Below are 23982 nucleotides of genomic sequence, written 5' to 3'. Positions count from 1 at the left end.
CCTAATAAAATAATCAATGTGGTAATGAAGCCAGTTAGGAGTCTGGGGTTTGAAGTATCCAAGTAATTATTCGAAATCTCTCTTTGGATCGGAAAAGACAGAATTAATAAGAGCAAACTAGTCTTTAAAACAAGGGCATATTTTGAAATGAAATCAATTATCTTTGATGCAATTCCTGTTTCCATGGAAAGCATTTTTTTTTTCTTTGAGAAGGATAACTTTTCAATTGATAAGTACTTCTTGCAGAAGAATAGAATTTACCTAATGCTTGGGGATGCCCTTCAAATGTTGGGTCACATCTGGTGGATACATGATAGTTAGTAAACCTCTCTCAAGTCATGGTTTCAAGAAATCCCCATAACATAGTGTAGATCAGATCAGCCAGCGTGGCTGTGATTGGAGAGTACTAAAAAGCCAGTACACATGCTCTAAAAGACCTGCTTGACTCAAATCTCCTGGATATTGGGAATTTGATGGTTAGCAATGCATTCCTTTGCATTCAGACAAGAACTCCTTGACTAAGGTTAAAAAGCAAGATTCAAAATTGTAAATCTGACTGAATCTCAAGTTTATCTTAAGACCATAGAGAAAATGGCTGGAAATAATTTGACTAAAGAAAATTGAGACTTGTGATTATTTTTTATTGTCCTCTTTGTGCTCTTATTTATAGTATCTACAATAAACCTATATAACTTTAACATCCAGGAAAGTTTTTTAAGGTATTCTTTCCATTTTCTCCTCTCTGGGAGAGAGAATGCAGCTTTTCACCTATTAGCATGATTCAATGTGTCAGATTCTTTCAAAATGATACAACCAATTTCATCCATTTTATTTAAATAGTTGTTGAAGTACAGTGAATCATCTTAGGAAAATGCTGAATAGGAATTTTCGTTTCAGTCTTATGAAAATTGCTCCTTGAGGAAGAATATTCAATTGGTTCTTCTCCCCCTTTTCCTTCTGCCTCTGATACCATATATTCTGGAGGGTTTGAAATACAATAAAAAACACAGAGCTCTTCAAGCGATCGAAACACTTCAAATGAACATTTTGACAGCTGGGATTATGAAGCAAGAGAACAGCTTGGGCCCAACCTAGTAATGCTGCAGTATCTGGGCAGCAAAAGGGTCTTGGAACTCGAGAGAGACAGATGATGGACAGTGATAGGGATGCTCATTAAGATAGTAAACTGAAGAAAAGGGTGAAGAAACCTTTAAAAGACAAACACGTTTATTTTCCAAACATGCTTGTTTCCTTAATTCCTAAAAGTATTCGTCCCTTAGTATTAGTACTGAATTCTAGCTTTCTGTTAGTCTCTTGGTTGGACTCAAAGATGAATGAGGCAGTCAGGCATGATGACACATGCCTATAGTGCCATCTGCTCGAGGCTGGGGTGGATGGATTGCCTGAGTCCAGGAGTTCGAGACCAGCTTAGGCAATGTAGGAAAACCCCATCTCAAAACACACAAAAATTAAAAATTAAAAAAATAGAAAAGATTAATAAGATTCAGAAAGTCCCTACCCACTAATATTTAGAATTTAGTAAAGGAAATAAGGCATGCAACTAAAAGATAAAATATCTAGATTGAAAAACATAGTGCCTTTAAAGAATATTCTTCTTCATTATTATTATTTTTGAAATAAACTATTTATTGATATTTATGTCAGACAAGGAAAGAGTTAGTAAAAGGAATATTGAAGGAAAGATAGGATTTTAAGTCATAGAAATGCAGTTGACTTAGACTTAACTGGAAAATCATTAATCAGGAAAGAGGAACATTACTTTTGGAGAATAGTGAATTTTATGGGTTAGCCAGATTTTTATTTTTTATTCTGTAAAGGGCCAGATACAAAATATTTTAGGCTTTGAGGACCACAGTCTCTGCTGAGGTCTTGAAGGTCACTGAATTCTTTGTGTAATATGAAGCCTTCATTGACAATAAGCAAAAAAGATGGATAGGCCTGTATACTAACACACATGATTTACAGACACAGAAATGTGAATTCATGTAATTTTCATGTCACAAATCTTCCTCTTCTTTTAATTCCCCCCCTCCACTATTTATAATTGTAAAAACCATTCTTAGCTTGAAGTCCTTACAAAAACTGGAAGCAGGCCAGTCTTCCAACGCCAGAGCTAGAGTGTTCTCTATAATAAATAACCCCTTTGTACAATGTAACTTCCTCTTAGGCCTGTACTAAAATCACAAAACAGCAATACATTACAGATTATTGAAAAAAGACAATGAGTTATCACTTAGAGCTTTGACATTCAAGTAATAAATTCTTATCTTGTAATTTGACAAATCTTAAGCATGACACTTCGATTTGCCTCAATTTATCTTTCTGTTTTGGGGAGGATTAAAGTTCACAAGAGCTGAACTTCAGTGAGGTTAATTTGCAGCTAAGGTGGACTGAGGAGGCATAGACATGTAACAGAAAAGCCAATCCAGATATCGTTTTTATTTATTTGGCTTTAGAAAGTGTTTTTCTACTTACATGTGAGTATGGGTGTGTCTCATGTTCTGGGAATTTACTTCAAACAAAGAAACGAAGCCATGCAATGACGATCTGACTCAGTGGGAGTTGGGAATCCGTCCAGTTTCCCCATCTTGCCTCCTGTCTTGCTCTTCTCCATGGCCTGTTTTTACGCTATGTTTAAATGCCTCATCTTCTCCGATCAATCCAAACACTCACCCACACAAAGTCACCTTTCCTGAAATTGCCTTTGCAGAGCAGAGGGAGTCCTGTCGACTTTTGTGTTTTTTAAAAAAGTCCTTTGAGATGGAACAGTAACAAAAGCGTATTTTGCTTTCAAACAAGCCAGTAATCAAGCAGCGTTAAATGATAATATTGAACAATCAAATCAGACATATCATGGATAAACCTCAATGAGAGTTGCTACGATTGTTATGGAAATTGAGGCATTTATCTAGTCTTCAATTTTATTTTATTTTTTAACAGAAAAGGCAACCTCTGTATCCATTGCTTCCCTGACATCTATGGATGAACGAAAAGATAGGTCCCTTGGAGAGTTCAAGCTCTTCTGCAGATATCGTGTCACAGGTTGCAAAATGGTTGCTCCTTTCAGAATGGGAATACCTTAGTGACAGCTGACAGTTGGAACATGAATTATCTATCTGTGGTAGATGTTGTCATTATCATTATCCCCATTTTACAGATGAGGAAATGGAGTTACAGAAAGGTGAAGCAGCTTCTCAGTGTCACACAGCTAGTAAGTGGCTGTGCCAACAGAGAAGTCCACTTCCTCAAGTGTTCATGCTTTTAACCATGGAAACAAAACTCTAACAGCTCTCAGTCAGGACATAGAAAAGTCCTCTTAAATTTGCAGTGTTAACCAAGCCTGATGTGGTTCCCTAGATCCCCTGGCTGCCAACACTCTGTGGAATAAAGGAAAAACTAATTCCTTGTTAGTATAACACTTCTGTTGAGCATTGCTGGACACAACTCTGCCAGGTTCTGAAGAGCTTAGGGTTGCTATTTCTTTAGTTCCCCATGGCTACCTTTCACATTTTCTGAATCTTTTTTTTTTTTTTCATTCTAGCATTATAAATAGACCTCTTCCCTTCACTTACTTTTCTACCTCCTGGTGAGCATTGACTGCATGACCACCTCACCATTTTATTTAACCCATTAGGACTATTGCCAGGCAAAACCTATACCACAGCCTGCATTGTATTCACCATTTCAGTCTGGAGCCCTGATTCCTGGGGTTGAGGAATGGAAGATTCTCCAACCTCAATCTCTGTCATCCATGTTGATTAGTCAAAGGTTTAATCAGCTGTGAACTCTAGTTCTTTGCAACTAGATAAATAACCATTAAAGACTTGGTAAATAAAGAATGAATGGATGCTTGGCTGTCCGTCATTCATCTGTCTCGGTTTTCATCAGCGTGCAATCCCAATCCTCAGCTGCTAAGATGTAGACAAAGAGTTCTGATGAAAAGGATTTATTAGTACTGTTTCAACAGAGTCTGAAAACTAGCACAAGCATTTCCACAGGTCGTTTCTCCACAGTCCTGTTTGTAAATATTTGAGTCACTTACTGGCATTATTGAGCATATTTCTGGCCTAGCAAATCTTCCTCCTTTGTATACCTAATCAAGTAAAAACTTAGTCAGGGTATACCTGGGTGACCTTCACACTGTACCTCCTCCAGAGGTGGTGAGGTAATCACTGCCACAGCTGACTGGCTATGGCTTCCTTGATAAGATGCCAGGAGCTACCTATGTAGATTCCCAGGGAGGAACTGTAGGAACAAACCAGTGTCAATGGTTAACCCAGGTTCTTGGTGTCTGGAGCTTTTCTTTCCTTTATTATTAACTAAAGATCATTCTTGCCATTCCCAGCTGAGAGCACCCAGCTCATAGATTCTCTGTGGGGAGAGCGAATAAAGGTAAGTGCTATTATTGCTATGGATACAAGGTCATTCAGTCTATGTTTTGCTCTTGCTGGCATCTGTGTTTGGGGAGCAGCACCTCTATTTCCAGCAAATGTAAATATTAAAGATCAGTTAAATGCAATTAAGAGAATTTAATTTTTTTTTGTTCAAGTGCTTTAAGTAGGAATCAAACAGTGTGTCATATTCCTTAAGTTCATTTGAAGCTTTGGTCAAAAGTAGTCTCGTGTTGGTGTTTACAGAGTCTGTTAAATAGCCCTTGCCTGCTATTATGTTTGTAAATGCCTAAAAGTGACTTTACTATATTCACACCATATGGAATATTCTATAATATCTTTCAGAACCAGAGTATTGCATCCTGTATGCACTTACGAATATATAACTGAAAATATGGAAAAATATTTATTTTATACCCTGTCCCTTAATAAGCTCAGGGAAAATATAGGTTATTTTTTTTTTTTAGAGTTGTATATAATCATTGCAAGGAAATGAAAGAGCTGTTTTTCTAGATTTATTTTGACATCAATTAGAAGTGAAGAATTTTCTCCGTTTGTTTTCACCTTAATCCCTCTAAGCTTTTTTTCTTATCAATTAAAATCTTGAAGCTTTGTTTTTGAGTATTTATTCAGAAAAGTGTGAGCTTGTAAAACTTTGCTGTCTGGTTGCCATGCATTCTCTAACATATATAATTGAATGGTTTTCCTTGTTGGTATATTTAGGTAAAAAAATAACTTTTCTATAAGCCAGATGAATTTTATCATGTGTATTATATGGACTGAACAGTCTTTAGAAAAAGAGTACTGGAGTATCTCTGCTAAATGTTACTCTTATATCTAGCGAGAGCTGGATCCTTAAGAAGAAAAAAATTTTTGAATGCGACTTTGTTACTTTGGTATGGAAAATGGAGATCAGCCACTCTTTATGTCAGATTGTAACCAATAAAGGAACATGAAGTACCCAAACCACAGCTGTTTTGCAGAGTACATTTAAGGAATTCCTGAAATTCAGCCAAATTGAATTTAAAAGTGAACAAGGTCCAGAGTTCAATTCAAATCAAAAGAGAGAGAGAAAGAGAGAGAGAGAGAGAAAGGGAGAGAGAGAGCTTGAGTAGCTAAGAGAGGTAATCCTGCTTAAGCTTATTTTTAGGACATGATAATTGTGATAAATCTAAGATTATTACTCTCATGCATAAAAAGACCATGACAGCATTTGAAACTGGAAGGAAAGACTGCAGTGGGAAGGGGATTTAATATTCTATTTTAATGCATTTTTCTAACCAAGAATTTCAATTTGGAAGAGAACAACAGCCTTCAAGGGGATTGAAAAATACATGTTTCTTCTGTTATATAGGCTAGTGGTGAGTACAAGTTAAGACCTGGATCTAAATTAATTGAAAATTAGAAATGGAAAAAAATATAATTTGTGGCAAAATATGTAAAGGGCATGAAAAGTAAATATTTGGACCAAAACAATCCAGTTATTTTCTTTGTTAAATTTGTAAAACCCACCGCTTGTCCTTACACAAGAACTTGAGTTTGAGCAGAAGAGGCTCATTGGAAGCCATCTTCAAAGTTACCTCCCACCAATTTCATTTATAAATGGAACTGTCAAAGAAGCCTTCACTAAGGGGGTGATATTTGACCAAACACTTGGAGGTGGTGAGGAAGTGAGCAATGTAGAATTCTTGGAGAAGAACAGTTCAGGCAGATGGAACAGTCCTAAGGCTGAGGTGTGCCTGGTTAGTTCATGAAACAGCGAAGAGGCCAGGGTGGCTAAAGCAAAATTGCAGAAGTGGGAGTAGCAAGCAAGACATGAAGTCACATAGATGTGCCATATTTTTTTCCAAGACAGATATGATTCTGCAAGCTACAAGTGTCGGAGATTTTTGAAATGTTAGAAAAGACCAATGGAAGTGTAAATTTAGACAGATGGAAAGACAGTGAGGAGTATTGTGGATGTCAGGCTGATGATACAAGTTAACAAAATATAAATGGGAGAATGAGCAGAATTAGAATAAGCATAGGAGTAAATGAAGATAGGCTCCTCTTGTGTAGCCAATGGAGCAAATAAAAAGGTTTCTGAGGCCGGGTGCAGGGTTCATGCCTGTAATCCCAGCACTTTGGGAGGCTGAGGCAGGTGGATCACCTGAAGTCAGGAGATCAAGACCATCAAGACCAGCCTGACCAATATGGTGAAACCCCATCTCTACTAAAAATACAAAAAAAAAAAAAAAATACAGCTGGGTGTGGTGGTGCACATGCCTGTAATCACAGCTACTTGGGAGGCTGAGGCAGGAGAATCGCTTGAACCCAGTAGGCAGAGGTTGCAGTGAGCCGAGATGGTACCATTGCACTCAAGTCTGGGAGACAAGAGCAAAACTCAATCTCAAAAAAAAAAAACCGTTCTGACCATCAAGAAAGGCTGTGCTGAGGATAATAACATGCTCACCAACATGAAAATTTTAAGGGAAGCACAAATCTCAACACAGAAGCCAGGCCCTCTGTAGCTTATCCCAGATGTTGTCAAGAAGCAGGCGACTAAGAAATCTAAGTAAAAGTAGATTTCTTGGACAAAATATAGTAAACAGAACTAGAAGTTTTATCATCTTGGTCAGCAAACAGAACTAGAAGTTTTATCATCATTCTTTAGGTCCTGTGTACCCTAGGACTTGTAATTATTTCACTCTGTTAAACACAAGGGGTGGATGGCTTTATTTTTTGTGTAGCTGCTTTTAAATGAAAAAGATAGGATCACCTTTTTTTCCTCACCTTGCTGCAGAAAGTTCTACTCTGATATCAAGGATTTGGATGCAAAACATACATAACATTCTGATAGAGGCTTCTCACTATTAAACGCAACTTTTACCAGTTACCATGGCTCCACATTCTCCCCCTCCTAAAACTAGATATGAAACTGCCCACAGGTGTATAAAAAATGTTAAAACCTCAATCATCTGAGGAAGAAATAGTCCCAAATTAGATATATCCAACAACTCCATGTAAAGGTGATTTTTACCTTACCACGTTCCAGAAAGATCACCTCAATTTCTAATTTTATTTTCCTTACATGAAAATAGCTTTAAAGACTCCAAATGATTACATGGCATCAGATTGAATTTTGTAAGATTTGCTCTCCTTTTAACTGAGAAACAAATATTGTTTTTTGTTTTTTGTTTTTTTTGTTTTGTTTTGTTTTAAGAAAAATGCATGTTCTAGCAAACATGACCAAAAACACTCTTTATTTTGGTAAATTTCAATTTTTTATTATATCCCATTTTAAATCAGAACCATGTTCTCATGCAATCAATAAATATTTATTAACTACCACTGTACTGGACAGTTTTGGGACAAAGATGACAAAGACCTGGTCCCTATCCCCAGTCTGGCAGAAAAAGGCACATCTGCAAATAATTAAGAGCAAAGCAATGGTCCAGCACCATCACAACATAAGGTACAATTAGCACACCAACCAATTTAACTTTCTTCCAGGAAGGCAAGAGGATGATAGCCAATTTTGAGGCAGGTTAATATTGTCCTGGGTGTGCCTGTGGAATTAAGAACTTTTAGACGCTGAAATATCATTTATACTATGAACTCTATTACAAGATTTTCCACTTTTAGAAACTCACTCTAACAGTTCTCTTAAAACTTCCCCTTTTCTACTATAGTTTTGTTATTAGTTGAGGATCTCTAGAGAAACAGAAGAAACAGGATACAGAAGAGTGAGAGAGAGAAAAAGACAGAGCGATCTTAAGGAATTGGCTGAAGCGATTATGGTGGCTGGCAAGTATGAAATCTGTAGAGTGGGCTGATAGGAATTCTAGTTAGAGTTGGCATTGCAGTATTGAGTTCAAATCTGCAGAATAGGCCAGAACTGGAAACTTAGACAGCATTTGTATGTTTCACCTTTGAAGCAGAACTTTGTTTCCAGGAAACCTTGGTTTTTGCTCTTAAGGCTTTGCTTTTAAGGCTGATTAGATAAGGCCCATCTACATTATGGAAGATAATAATTTGCTTTTCTCAAAGTCTACAGGTGAGAAGTTATCATTACATCTAATATACTTCTTTCTAGCAATATCCAGACTGGTGTTTGATTAAACAACTGGGTACCAGAGCCTAGCCAAGTTGACATATAAAATTAAACATCACAGTAACAGAATCCAACTTCATCCTGATTATCTTTTGCCATACGGTTACTAGATATCATGTATTTCAAGCTTCCATTTCTATAAAAGAAATTAAGAACCATACTTTAGTAATCATATAAATATTAAATTTCATAAAATGGATCAGCCTAAAATACCATCATTTGTACATAGAAGCATCTGTTAATTTAATACGGCATTTTTATTTTATTATTTATTTTTATTTTTATTTTTTTAGATGGAGTCTCCCTCTATTTCCCAGGCTAGAATGCAGTGGCACGATCTTGGCTCACTGCAACCCCCACCTCCCAGGTTCAAGCAATTCTCTTGCCTCAGCTTCCCAATTAACTGGGATTATAGGCACCTACCAGCACACTCAGCTAATTTTTGTATTTTTAGAAGAGATGGGGTTTCACCATCTTGGCCAGGCTGGTCTCGAACTCTAGCCTCAAGTAGTCTGCTCACCTTGGCCTCCCAAAGTGCTGGGATTACAGGTGGGAGCCACCACACCTGGTAATACAGCATTTTTAATGCTATAGCTTTTTTTGTAATGCAACTTGGTTAAAGAGAAAATAATTTTTTTAATTGAGGTAAAGAATAAGTTATTTTTGAGACATTGATAATCCAACCTTCTAATGACATTGGCTCCTCTTCCATTAAAATCACCATCCATATCATATATTTTGGCTGTTAGATAATTTCCTCCATGTTTTCATGTAGTTCATATGGATGAGTCCTACCTCTGAATAATTTTGTTCACAGCAGTAGCCACATGCCAACATCTCTGAGAAGCCATGAGATTAACATGGTATATCTTTTAGAAGCATTAATTTCACTCAATGATTTGGATGGGGAGTAAAAAAACTAATTTAACTGATAAGCACTTTAAAAATTATTTTCATAATGCAGGTATGAATATATATCGAAAAATATATATATTTACATTTAAGACTAAAAGAAAAAAATCATAAGACTGTGGAATATTTCGACTTTGGACCCAGTCATTTGTCTTATATCCTCAAATACCCCCGGATTTGGGGTAGTAATAGCGGTAATTCTGTTTTGTAAGGTTTATTTTTTTTAATGGAAAATTTCGAGAAGTACTACTAAAGGATGATTTTTGTGTGGCAAAATTCCTGGGTTTGGTTACGACTTGATTAGTTAGTTGGCTCTGCACCAGAAAAATATCTACTCACCCACAAACTTGGCTAGTCTTTTCACAACTATGCACTCTCCTCATCTCATGTGAGGCTAAGCCAAACAATGGGTAATTCAGGACATTCTGTCCCTACTTTGGGAAAATAATCTAAAGTAAGCTCACAGAGCAAGGTACCTGCCCTAATGGCTGGACTGCAAAGTTGTTCACTAGATCTCTGATTCAAGGTTTTCCTATACTGAAGACAGCACATGGGGCTTGATGAACGACAACTTAATAGCTCTCACCAATCAGCCAGTGCAAGATGCACTTAGCCATATTGATGAATGAGTTAGATTATTAAACTGACCTCTTAGTGTTCTTATAATATGATATTGAGTTCTATTTATTTATTTTATTGAGAAAGTAAAATCCTTCCCAGGCTTGCAACCAAAATTTGGGAAGGTGCCAGAATATTAGAGATGTTGAGTTATGCTCCAGGATTGTCACATCAAGAACGCTCTTTATTTTGTAACTTGCCTTTCATTTGCATCAGAACTGAGCCAATTTGTGGGTGGTTCAATCTTACACCCAAGGAGAACATGGTGTGGATAATTTGAACACATTCTCTAAGACTTATGAGTTACACACATTTAAATTTAGGCTTTATGGGAATGGGAGGTGGTTTCGTTTCCTCATGACTAAAATTTTATTTAACTGTATTAGATAACAATATTGAGCTGAAGATAAGATTAGGCCATTTGCACTTGGAGGTTAAAAGCTAAAGAAACATTCAGAGAGACAAAACTGAACAAAGCAAATCACAAACAAACAGACCCAAACAAAACCAAACAGAAGCAAAATGCACTTTCCACATGCAGGAATCAAGTACAATAGAAATCAGGACAATATATTTATGCATTATATTGCTGTAGGCAGAATATTGTCTGTGTGTTTCTGCACTGTTGTGTTGGCTCATCCCCATTTTTGCTGTTGTAAACAGTGGGTACTGTTTCTCGAGTTGTGTATGGATTTTGGTTGTGCTCTATTGGGGCAGCTTGGGCAACAGCAGCACAGGGGTATAGAGTGAGCAGAGTTAGCAGGTGAGAAGAAGTTCAAAATTGTGTCCTTGAGACATTAATTGTTCAGAGTCACCATGTTCTCTGCGTGTGTGTGTGTGTGTAAAATAAGTGTCTGTATTAATTATTCACAAAGTAATACCATGATAATTGCTATACCATGAATACAATATTGCAGACCTGGTTATTTTAGGCATCAAAATAATAGCATTCAGTGACTATGCTGCCACTCAGTAAACAGAAGGTTGTTGTCTTTTACACCTTGGTTTCACGAAATGAACAAATGTTCTTTCCTTTCTTCTAATAGATGTACAGTGACTCATTCTATTTGTCACTAGGCATGTAAAGGTTAGTCCATCAGCTCTGTGACATCAAGAAAGTCAAAAAAAAAAAAAAACTAGCAAAACAGGACACTCACAGAAAAAAAACTACTGTGACTGAGAAATCAAGAGAAGCTTTATAGTGGAAATAATGTAGTACTTAGGTTTTAGCTAGAAGGAAGAAAAGTTGTCTGCCTACTTATAAAGAGCCTAACAGATTTGGGGAAATGTGAGAAATTCACTGTTCAGAGTGTAGGGTTTTTGGTATGAAGATAAAAGCAGAGTGCTGGGGTGCAGGGGAATGGAATGTAGATGTGAGTATGACCTAGATAGTAACTTATATGGGAGAATGAATTTAGTGTCCATTTCCAGGCACCCAAATCACTTGAAACTATAGTTCTAATACTGAACTTTTTTCCAGTTACCTGGGACTAATTCTAGAGAGGAGAATTTAATCGAAAATGTGAAGAACAGAGAAGAGATACAAGCTAATTACTGTTTTCCTACTTATCAAAGACCCTTAGTTCAGAGGTAAGGTTTTTCCAAGAAATGGAACTACAACTAACACCAAAAACATGGTAATTGCTTGCCAGGGCTCTCCCCTTTTTTGAAGTTGCCCATTTCCTGTGCTTTATACATTGGTATTAACTTGCTACCACTATCTTTATGGAGTAGGGGCCAGAACATCTTTTCACACCTGGATGGAGTGCTTAAGATGGTAGTAGGGATTCACCTACAAAGACTCAGTTCTTCTACATGCTAGAGGATGAGTAAGATAGACTAAAAGAGGCATTGTGAATCAGTAGAAAAAGCACTGGGCCTGAAGTCAGGAGTTGCTATCTTCCTATTATCATATATTAATTATTATTTGAAAGCAAGTAATTCTCCATCATCAGTTTCTTCATCTATAAAATAAAGAAATTTCTCTCATTCATTTACACATTCCCTCAACAATCAGTTAATAGGTTTGAACAGTCAATGTTTCATAAGAGAAGCATAACTATTTGGTGAATATACATATATATATGTATATATATACACACATATATATATATCAGATTAATACATGCAAATGAGCTTTGGAAATTATATATATATATATATAATTGAGAAGGAATCTTGCGCTATTGCCCAGACTAATGTGCAGTGGCACGATTTCAGTTCACTGCAACCTCCACACTCCAGCTTCAAGCCTCAGCTTCCCAAGTAGCTGAGATTATATATATATTATAATATGTGTATATATATTATAATATATATATATATATATATATATAGCAGGTGAGAAGGAGAAGTCCAAAATTATGTGTATATATAATATAGTGAAATATTTATGTATTATATATAAATATATAGGGGGTTACAATAAACCTGTATTGTATGTATGTGTGTATACATACATATGTGTGTGTATGCTTATGTGCTACACAATGACAGCTTGTTCAACAATGGAGTGCACACATGATGGTGATCTCATAAGATTCTAAGACCACATTTTTACTGTATGTTTTCTATGTTTAGATAACACAAATACCATTGTGTTACAACTGTGTGCAGTATTAGTGCAGTCACATGCTCTACAGGCTTGTAGCGTAGGAGCAATAGGCTATACCATCCAGCCTAGGTGTGTGGTAGTTTATACCATCTAGGTTTGTGTAAATACACGCTGTGATGTTCAAACAATATCAAAATTGCCTAATGATGCATTTGACAGAATATATCCTCATTATTAAGTGACACACGACTATATACATACACGACATATCATAAAAATTTGATTTTACACAGTTGGTCACATAGTCGATGTGACGCTGTCATCCCTATCCCTGGCACTGGAATCTGAAGTTGTAGGGCAGGCAATTGGAAGTACATATGGGTGTGAAGTAGTGGAAGATAACATATTGAAACCAGTGAGGATTAGCTAGAAGCCACTAGGATGAAATGAAGCCCATGTTGGTGTCTCATGGCTTTTGAGCCTCTGACTTGATAATGGGGGTGGCCATCAGCACAGTACCCTCCCTCTGTAACTCAGGAGCCATAGAAACAGAGAGGAGACCAGCAGGACGTGTAGGCACAGTGGGCTCACCTCCCGATCCACACCCAGAATGTGTATCGGTATATCAGTGACAACCTGTGTGGGCTGCTTGAGTACCTCGTGCCCTACAGTGACTTGCTGTGAAAAGAATATGGCTTTGAAAAGAATATTCACTTGCACCTTACATAAGTCATGCAAAATGACTCCCATGGCCCAAACTAACGTGAAACTATGAAGGGAATAGAATTCTGAGACATGTAGTTTCGATTAGCTAAATTGGTACAATCCAAATATACCACATCTGACACTTCCATTCAAAACAAAAAACAAATAATAGAGACATAGTCCCTGCCATCAAAGAGTCAACTAAATGGTCGAAGAGAGTCATAACCCACCTGATGTGTGTTATGATAGAATGGCTTGCTTCTTTTACAAACATAAAATGAGATTAATACATACAAACGAGCTTTAGGAGTGTTAAACTTTTAATAATTTTTCAGAGTCTCATGTTGACTATCCGATGTTTGATTACCTCTATTTTTAAAAGCAAAACACAAAGGAATCAATTCATGGTAGGCGTTTTAATAAGTTTGGATTCTGTAAGAGTCCCTGGTCTTTGTTTCATTTCCCCCTGTAGAGTGGTGGTGCTGAACGGATAGCAACCAAGTCCCTACATTAACCCCAATCCTTTAGCTAATGGAATTATGCTGACTTTTCTAATCCATCAACCCCTTTCCACAGGTGTTTGCCCTGCTTTCATATAGCGTATCTCTCTTTTAAGCTGAGGAAAATGACAGAGATAGATTAAGAAACGCTAGTAAAATTCCTTGACCACTAATAATAATAATAAAATTAAAAGATAGGAAATAGATCCTCAATATTATACCAAACCTGTATCGTGGAAACTACTTACTTATAAGCACCATCTTCTATAAATTGTTCTTCTATTTCTTTCTCAGATTTTGTTTGGTCAATGCTTTCATCTTAACCTTTCTCAGTTTATCTTTCTTCAAGGCTACTTAGTTGGGTAGATCTTGTGTATTTCAAAGACTCCATATTTTCTCCATATCATGAAGATAGTGTCACAATGACAGGTGACTTCATCATCTTGTTACAGGGGTTTGTTTCCACATCTCAAATGTTCTGTCACCAAATTCACAAAAATAAGGTATTTCTGAATCTTTCATGGACCATATGCGACTACATGGAGAAATTTATACAATGCTCACCTACCAATAACAAAGGAACATGTATCATCTTGCAGCAGACGTATTTTCAATTTATTTTTAAATTTCACAACGCAGAGTTCTAAACATGTGCCTGCATCATTTTAAATGCTTTAAAAATATTGATTCAGTCTTCATAACAGACTTCATTTTTACAGTTAAGGAAACAGAGGCACTGAGAAGTCATGTGATGTTCTGAAGTCACATGGCCAGTAAGTGATATAGCTAGATTTGAACTAGGTAGTCATTATAGTAAAGACATGGGCTTTTAACCAGTCGTGTATGTCCCCTAAAGAACTTTAATTCCCTGTAAATTCATATCTGTGTTATTATTGGGGATGCTAAGTTATATTAGCACATTCTTTGGATTGTATACCCACCAGTCAAGACACCTTTGTACATAACTCCAAGTGAAATGCTGAGAAATGCTTGGGCATTGAAATAATAATGGACAATCAAACCTTACCATTTTGATTCTGTTCTATGCCTCTGATTATTGATTTTATTGAAGTATTCTATTTCACACATCAACCATTAACTTGTTCTTTCTCTATCAAAGCATTTAAGGAATTAAAAAGCAAACCACAGAGAATATCTTTATTTAATGGGTGGAACACTAGCTGTTCCAACACAATAATTTGTTATTTCCATCAAAATCAATAAACACAAACAGAACTTCACCAACAAAAATCAATAAAGATTTCACTCTATTGAGCAGAGATAATACCAAATCTAAGAAAAGTAATGTTTTATAGATGGGGGGGGGGGAATGCAGCCATTCTTTATGGTTCTAATGACAAATGGAAGTTTGTTGCCTTTTATACCAAATATTGAACTGTGACACCGTTTATTTTTTAGGGAAAATGTCAATAAAATTAGAGACCAACATGCCTTGAGAGGTTTCTTAGTTTAAAGTCTTTGCTTACTTCATTCAAGAGAATATTAATATCATACAAATATTGATTTGTTAGAAATACTGCTCTTGATATGGAAATACTTACAATGAGAATTTTTGTGATAAAGTAGAAACAACCTTAATTTTTATTTTTTATTACAATTAGTTAATGAAGAGTAACAATGGTCTGAAGTTACCAGCTAAAATATTTTGTTTACCATTTATTGCCTAGTACATTCTGTATTTCATTGCTTCAGAGCACACATTACTAATAAAGTCAAACATATGTTTTCAGACAGAGCACCAAACAAAAGCCAGAGGTGATCATAAGAAAATTGTATTTTTAAAGGTAAAATGTTTTCAGTGTTCTGTGAATAAAAGAAAACGGCACTGCTTAAGATGAAAAGCTGTTAAGAGTGTTTACTAATCAAGAAATTATTGTATCGAAATGGTAATTTATTCACCATTTGTTTCAACATTCATGGAAGAATGCCTCTTGAAGAAATAGGATGTTTACTTTTTAAGTTGGGAAAAAATATTAGAAAATATTTGGCAGTTTTCCGATCCTAGAAACGATTAGTGCATTCATGTTGAGGATGACTGGGCTTCTGAAGGTCCTAATAAACTTCTTTTTAGTGTTTGGCATTTCCTTTTACGTAATCGCAGCTTTTAAACTAGAGATCAGATCATACACTGGCATATTTTTGTTATTCTTGTTTTGTTTATCGTTGCTACTTTTCTGATTTGATTCCTAGTGAAAATAACAAATATTTGTGGTAGCACTTTGGAACTTAAACAAGTCTTTTACATCGATTTTCACATTTTATCTTTAAAACAACTCTGTGAGAGTAGTGAGAGAAAGTAGTAGTAGAACTCTTATGATAGCAATGAGAATACTAAGACTCAGATAAATTAAGTGATTGTTAGTATATGACAGTTAGGGAAACTCAAATTTCAGGGTTTCAATTCCAGTATCTGTTTTCCTATCATTTACCATCCAACCACCATAGTGTCCTTTTTTTTCTTTTACTTCTGTCATAGAGAAATCTTAAGGAGGCCAGGTGCGGGGGTCCCTGCCTATAATCCCAGCACTTTGAGAGACCGAGGTAGGCAGATTATTTGAAGTTGAGAGTTTGAGACCACCCTGGCCAACATGGTAAAACCCCATCTCTACTAAAAATACAAAAATTAGCCGGGTGTGGTAGTGCACCCCTGTAATCCCAGCTACTCGGGAGGCTGACACTGGTGAATCACTTGAACCCAGGAAGTGGAGGTTGCAGTGAAGCCGAGATCGTGCCACTACACTCCAGTCTGGGCGACAGAGCAAGACTCTATGTCTCAAAAAAGAAAAAATAAATAAATAAATAAAAGATAAAAAAGTTTGAAAACCAATGGTTTAGGCCAAGGCCCTTTATCTTAGGGCAGTGATTTCCAGCTTTTTTGTCACCAGTGACCGGTTTTCTAGAAGGCAATGCTTTCATGGATAGAGGAGAGAGGGAGAATAAGACTGTTCCATCTTAGATCATCAGGCATTAGTTAGATTCTCATAAGGAGTGCGCATCCTAGATCCCTCACACATGCAATTCACAAAACGCTGCCAATGATCTGACAGGAGGCGGAGCTCAGGTGGTAAAGCTCGTTTGCCCGCTGTGCTGTTTACCTCTTGCTTTGTGGCCCAGTTCTAACAGGTCATGGACTTATACGGTCCCTGCCTTGGGGGTTGAGGACCCCTGTCTTAGGGATATTGGGGCAATGAAATTGAAACAACTAACTCATAACAGGCACTTTAGAAATGGTAACATTCCCAGGGGATTAAAGCTTGTCACCAGGATTAATTACAAATTATTCATTAAATTTTGTCCTCTATGGAAAGAAAAGTTACCTCTTTGGGGTAACTTATGGTACACTTTGGCTATATTCAAAATGGCTGCTGGCTGCCTTTGAAAAAAAATCAAATAAAGCCAAGTGATTTTTTTTCTACCTAGGAACCTTAGAAAAAAATCAAGGAGGTGGCATGACCTATTTATTTATGTCATTCTGACCATTGTACCACAATAGCTTTGCCCAGTGGCCAATTTTAGTCCTATGGCTTGAATTACTTAAAATATGTAGATCTAATATGGCTTGGTAATATAAAAATCCTCAATTTAAAATTGAATTGAATTTAAAATTGAGTTGTAAAGAGTCAAATTCGATTTTAAAATGTAATGAGAAAAGGTTTTCAGTCTCGTTTCCACCAGGACATATGAAAGTTTTCTTTCATTTGCTTTTCTCATTTGTAACCAGTTACTTAGGTCCTATGTTGCTATATGGAGCACAGGGGCACAAACGGGCAAGTCAAGCCAATTTCTTCTTCTGATCCCTTATATGTCCTCTTCCTGGACCTATAAATGGTTTCAATTCAGACAGTAGTTCTTGTGTACCAACTCTGTGCCAGTTACCATGCCGTATGCTTGGGGCCACCCTATCCTCATTTATTTCCCTCTTTTTTCTGGGGAATATTCTACAGCAGGAATTTTAGGGTCTAAGCCACTTCAGTTGTCCCTGTAAGTTTTTATTTTTAAATTAATTTAAGAGTCTTGCATAATTTGCATATGAATTTTAATTAGTAGAAAAGAGAGAAACGGTATGTTTACTTTTATTTAACTCAGTATTTCTAGATTCCTGGAGTTGAAAAACACCACCCAAAGCCATTTAAAAAGTGTGTTTGTTTGTTTGTATGTTTTCATAGTTCCCAAAGGTGGGATTCATGACTTGAGGGAGACAGTGAGAAACACATAATGCCTGCAGTTACTGAAGCATAAAACTACAGGGTTTCCATAGTTGCTGTAGTCTATAACCGAAGGGCACAGTATTAAACAAGCTTAACTTGCTAGGGAGGAGGGAAAATATTTAGCTATAAACTAGACTTACAAACGCCTGTGACATTTTTTCAAAAGGTTACCACATCTCTGTTTATCAAATTTATATGTACATAAAAGATTAAAAGTTAGTTACTCCAGTATTTACAGAGAACACACAACTCTAACTCTGTTTAGAATCTCTAATTATATCACACTCAAGATAAAGGTAGGTCTTACTAACACTTTGGCAATAACTGCTTCCACTACTGTCAGGTCTAAGCCTACATTACGCACTGCTGCTTTAAACAAAAAAGGATCTTGATAGGGGAACTGGTATAGTCCACTTCTATCCAGCTTCAGCTGTCTCACTGCACCTCAAGGACACTGTTAAATCATTTGCCCAAGCATTAATTTTTTTAGCCTCCACCCCAGATTTAATCACTTACTTATCTTCCTGCCAAGTATTTGTGCTGGTGAAACAGGGCAGCTGGGACCCAGGCAAAACCTGCCGTTTCTGCTACTGTCCAAAGAAAGAGTCGGGGATGGAAAGGCTGATGGCAGTGGATTTTGTAATTGAATGGGGGTAATTGTTCTGGGTTTTTTGTTTCTCCCTTTAAAGAAAATTCTACAGGCTTGAAAACTCTAAGATAAGGAGAAAAGCTGACCTAAAAACACTGTCATCTCACAAAACTTGAGCTAGTAGAAAACAGATCACCTTTGTTACATTTTGGCTGAGTAACATTGCACACATTATTTGGGTAATTGAGGTCAATGGAAACACTTGGACTTTATTTTCCCAGGTACTTTTCTTCTCTAGCCTGAGTTATGAACCTCATGCTGGCACAGAGTCCTACTTACAGAGTGTGTTGCCAATTCATTGCGTGCATTTAGTAAGTTCATATGATAGACATTTAAAAACCCAAGAGTATAATTTTGAATGGTCAGGCTCTATAGTTCCTTTCCAGTATTTTTTTATTTATCTACCCAGATTAGCAGGGATATATGAAATAGTGCACAATACTGCTAAACCTCTTAGATCACCTGAAAAATTAAAGTGTCAACTATTTTGTTTACCTCAATTGCCAGAAATGTAAGAAAAACATTGCTCAGAAATATTCCTTAGGGCATCGGTGGCTATGAAACAAAGATTCAAAATCCTTAGCCTAAGTGTTGAACATCTTTCCAGTTTTGGCCCAGTTTGACAAAATTTTGGCCTTCTCTGCCTCCACTTCTCTTATATGACTCCAGCCTTCCCACTTTACAAAAATGTCTTGTTTCTTTCTCCCATCTGGAAAATATAAGTTCTCTCCTACTTGACTTTTATCCATCTAAGTGTGTCTTTCAAAGAGATACCCCAATTCCCCTTTTACACAACACCTTTCCAGAAGAATTACACCAATCTTGAGTAGGTCCTTCTCAGAACCCACTGATGGTGTCTACTTCCTCTCCCATTCATCTGACTGTCATCTGTGACCATTTCCCACTCATTTGACTGTTAACTAAAACAAAACTGGAGTCAAAACACAATTTAAGTGATAAGATAATTTCCTGTTTGTTGTATCTTGCCTTCTAAATAGCTTACTAACTTCCTGTGGACTAGAATCATGTCTTATACATCATAAATTTCCCAACAATCAGCTACTCTCCTTCAACACAGTGCAGGGAGGCCTGTGGAATCATATTCATTTGTGGGGGAGGGGGGCCAAAGAATCAAAATGTAGGCTTAGGGATATAAATAATGGGATTTTCTCTTCCATAGGATTTGCTGCAAATGAGTTGTAAACATGTAGTATTTGTTTGGGGCCGTCCTTCCACTCAGCACCCCACCTTGTTTCCTAGTACTTACACACACACACACACACACACACACACACACACACACACACACACACCCCTCTTTCTGATGTTTCTATTGCATCGATTCTATTGGTTGCAGAATATAGTTTTCTGCTATTGTCTCAGATAAGCCTTTAGTTTCCTGCTATTACCTAGGTAGGGCTTCATTAGACGCTTAGGGACAGCTTTGCTTGAATTGAGCACATTCTCTTGAATCATCCTGATCTACTTTATCAAGAGTCACCTCTCCCTTACTTATGTCCCAGGTAATATTTATATTTAATTTGGGAGTGTGAGTTTATCAGTCTATACAAGTGAATGTTAACGTTCACTTGTCCTGTGACAGCTTGGGTAAGAGCTGTAATTTATTGTGGATGTAATGGTTATTTGCATTGCGTAAGCTATGCCTCATTCATAGAGCAGAAAAACAAATGCTATACAACACCAAAAAGTCTAAAATTTGTTCTGCACTATAAATAACAGAATCCTAAAATATTTATCTAAAAGCACATTGGGATGAACCATAGCAAGCTCCTAATTTTGTTTTTCATTTTGTTTTTATTGTTTTATGAGTCTTAGTTTCCATATAGGATCAAAATGACTCAAATAACATCTTTTAAATGAATGTTTTCTACTTTTAGCCTGCATATTTAGAATTATAGAATAAATTATATATATGAGTTTACCTTTCTCCAATAAAATATGCATCCAGTGATCTGTAGGATACCATATGAAGTCAAAGTACAGCATTTTAAGATTTTTGCCACTTCCTGACCATGGGGTGTGTTACAACCTAAGAATAAGCTTAATATCTAGAATGACAATTCTGAAAAACAAACTCAGAGCATGAGTTACATGAGAAGCAGTTGGTTTTTCAGTTAGAAATAATTGAAATGTGTACTAGTCCATTGTATTAGTCAATAAATAGACGGATAGTTAGATAGATGGATAGATAGATAGATAGGTAGGAGATTCATAATGGAAATTGGCTTATGCAATTATGCAGGCTAAGAAGTCCCACAATATGCCATCTGCAGCTGGAGAGCTAGTAAAAAACTGGGCTAAAATTCAGTCTGATTAAGAAGGTCTGAGAATTACAGGAATCAATGGTATAAATGTTATTTTAAGCCCAAATGTCCGAAAACCTGAAGCTCTGATGGCTGAGGGCAGAAGATGGATGCCCCATCTCCAGAAAAAGAAAAAAAAGTTTGTCCTTCCTCCACCATTTTGTTCCATCCATTCCCTCAACAGATTGCATGATGTCTCCCACATTAGCAAGGGCATTCTTCTTTACTCAGCCTACTGACTCAAATACCAATCTCAAATGCCAAACATCCTCTCAGACACACCCAGAAGTGATGTTTTACCAGCTATCTGGCCAACCCTTCTCTCAGTCAAGCTGACACATAAAATTAATCAACACATCCATCAATTTGCAAAGGTTGAAAGTTAGTAAAAGATTCCTCAGAAAGGAAGAAATGGAAGAAAATCTAAAAGAGATGAAATAACGTTTGCATGCAAGTGTGGATGCTCTACAATATTATTTGCCTAAGGCTGCTGTGACAAAGTATTGCACACTGAGTGGCATAAAACAACAGAAATGTATTTTATCATAGTTCAAGAGGCTAGAAGTCTGAGCCAAGTTCTTGGCAGGGCCTTGCTCCCTCCAAAGCCTTTAGGGAAGAATGTCCCCTTTCTACTTTTAGCTTATGCTAGCCCCAGGCATTCCTTCCTTGCAGCAGTGCAATTTCAATGTCTGCCTTCATCTTCACATGAACTTATCTGTGTGTGTGTGTCTGTGTTCAGATCTCCTGTAAGGAAACCAGTCATATTGGATTGGGGCCCACTCTAATGACTTTATTTATTTATTTTTTAATATGAACCATTTTTATTTCTCTCTTTTGTTTTTAAATTATGCTTTCAGTTCTGGGGTACATGTGCAGAATGTGCAGTTTTGTTGCATAGGTATGCACGTGCCATGATGGTTTGCTGCAATCATTACCCATCATCTACATTAGGTATTTCTCCTAATGCTATCCCTCCCCTACACCCCCATCCCCTGCCACCCCTCCCCTAGCCCTCAACCCCTGACAGGCCTCACTATGTAACGCTCCCCACCCTAGGTTCATGTGTTCTCATTGTTCGATACCCACTTATGAATGAGAACATGAGGTGTTTGGTTTTCTGTTCCTACGTCAGTTTGCTGAGAATGATGGTTTCCAGCTTCATCCATGTCCCTGCAAAGGACATGAACTCATTCTTTTTTGTGGCTGCATAGTATTCTAATGATTTTATCTTAACTTGATTACATCTGCAAAGAGCCTATTTCCAAATCAGGTCTCATTTGCAGGTACTAGAGGTTAGAACTTCAAAATTTCTTTTTGTGGGACACAATTTAACCCATAATAGATAGTCATGGTAAGAAAATGAAAGACTCCCATGAGATTCCATGCTTTCCTTAAGAAAGACTAGAGAAACATAATGAAATGAAGGATCGCTATGTTTTCATGTTCTTACTAATTTTCTTTCTTTTACTGTGCTTTTAGTTTTCTATGGCCATTGTGGGAAGGTAAGTAATACCACACGGAAACACTTATTTTTCTACTTATTATTTAAATCTTTTATTGTTTTCAAGAGGTATGTCCAATTTTTCTGTAATTTGCCGTAATATTGGAATTTGGTTAGGTGTCAGCCAGCAGGTGATCTCAGTACAGATTACAAACTAAACAGAAGAACATGTTTCACAAAGAGGAAGAAAAAAAATGTAAAGGTCAAAAAAGGGGAAGAATTAACCATGTATCGGGGAAAGGTGAAAGACATGAAGCATTGTCAAAAATATTTATCCTATAAACTTGACGTAAATTGGGATTTGGTATTGACGCAATAGCTCATGACTCAGGTTTTCTTTCATAGTGTCTCCTGCACCCCAGACAGTTCTGTGTTCTGAAGCTTCCTTTATATTTTCCAGAATTCATAGCCTAAAGAGAAATAACAATCGTGACATTTGCATTTACTTAAGGCTTTGGAAAAACTCAAAGTGAAAATAAGAGTAACTTTCAAGAATTGTCTGCATGGAATAACTATCTCAACTATTTTGTCCAAGACTGCTTTTAGGTCTTTATTTTTCATAGCAGGAATAGTAATATTTTCAAGCTTTGGAGGGTAAGGGAAGTTGGAAAGATGGGAACATCAATTGAATCTTTCTATAAGAGAAAACATCTACATGCTGAAAACAATAGTGTTGCAATTATAAATTTGAGAAATTGTAAAAATTGAAAGAGCTTGAACTGCTAACAATTACCAAAAGTATATATTTTATCTACAGATACCATCTAGAATGAAAGGATGGGCAGGTGAGGTACTTCAATTATTTTAACCATACATTGCACTTATTTATTAGTCAATGAGGTAAAAGGTGGGAGGAATGATAAAATATGTTTTCCTGATTTTTTGTGATTAAACAAATTTGAGGTGGTAGATTTGATAGGGCTGAAATTTATTATACCACTCTCCCCCACAGGTTTAAAATAATTTAGGACACTACATAGAATTACACTTGAAAGTAAATGCACTGTAGGCAAGCCGTGTTTCCAAGAACATGATGCATCTTACTGGCTAGAGTTAACCAGTCCTGAGAAATGGCAGGAACTCTTGCTCTCCAAATCTTATATTACAAGGCCATAGAACTTGTCCATAGAAAATAATCACCAGTTATCACTGAGCATTTGTCACAGTAGGTTTTATTAAGATCAGAGAGATTCAATTACAATTAAATCAATCAACCTTTAGTATATTGGCTAACAGGCTTCTAAGAAAACCAAGCTTTCCAAAAAAAAAAAAAAGCAATTAGATATTATTTTCTTGATCCAACTTCCCATGCAAGCATCTGAATAATTTACTTTTGTATGTTTAATTCACAAGTAGCTCAATTTAGAAGTATTGGTGTGGGCTATAGGGTTTAGAAACATATTTGTGTAAAGCTGCCGTCCCACATAGTATTTTCCAGAATGATGTGATAAACTATGTTCTTTATCTTGAGACGCCGAATATACA

The 23982-nt window shown here is 36.6% G+C and overlaps 1 protein-coding gene across 3 annotated transcripts in view; it reads left to right on the top strand.

The window, feature by feature from the left end:
• The first annotated feature begins 4330 nt into the window (after positions 1-4330).
• The window catches only part of KCNJ16 (potassium inwardly rectifying channel subfamily J member 16), a 58033-nt gene continuing 38381 nt past the window's right edge, over positions 4331-23982 (top strand). The window contains exons 1-2 of one of the 3 annotated variants that reach the window (XM_032241878.1): positions 4331-4413; positions 11516-11625. The gene's annotated coding sequence lies outside the window, so the exon portion shown is untranslated. The remainder of the gene's footprint in view (positions 4414-11515; positions 11626-23982) is intronic. The other 2 variants (XM_032241883.1, XM_032241881.1) reach the window with 2 other exon arrangements.

Source organism: Sapajus apella, unplaced genomic scaffold (genome assembly GCF_009761245.1).
Source record: "Sapajus apella isolate SASKATOON/1434 unplaced genomic scaffold, GSC_monkey_1.0 scaffold48, whole genome shotgun sequence".
NCBI classification, from domain to species: domain Eukaryota; kingdom Metazoa; phylum Chordata; class Mammalia; order Primates; family Cebidae; genus Sapajus; species Sapajus apella.
This window is presented reverse-complemented; position numbering and strand designations above follow the sequence as displayed.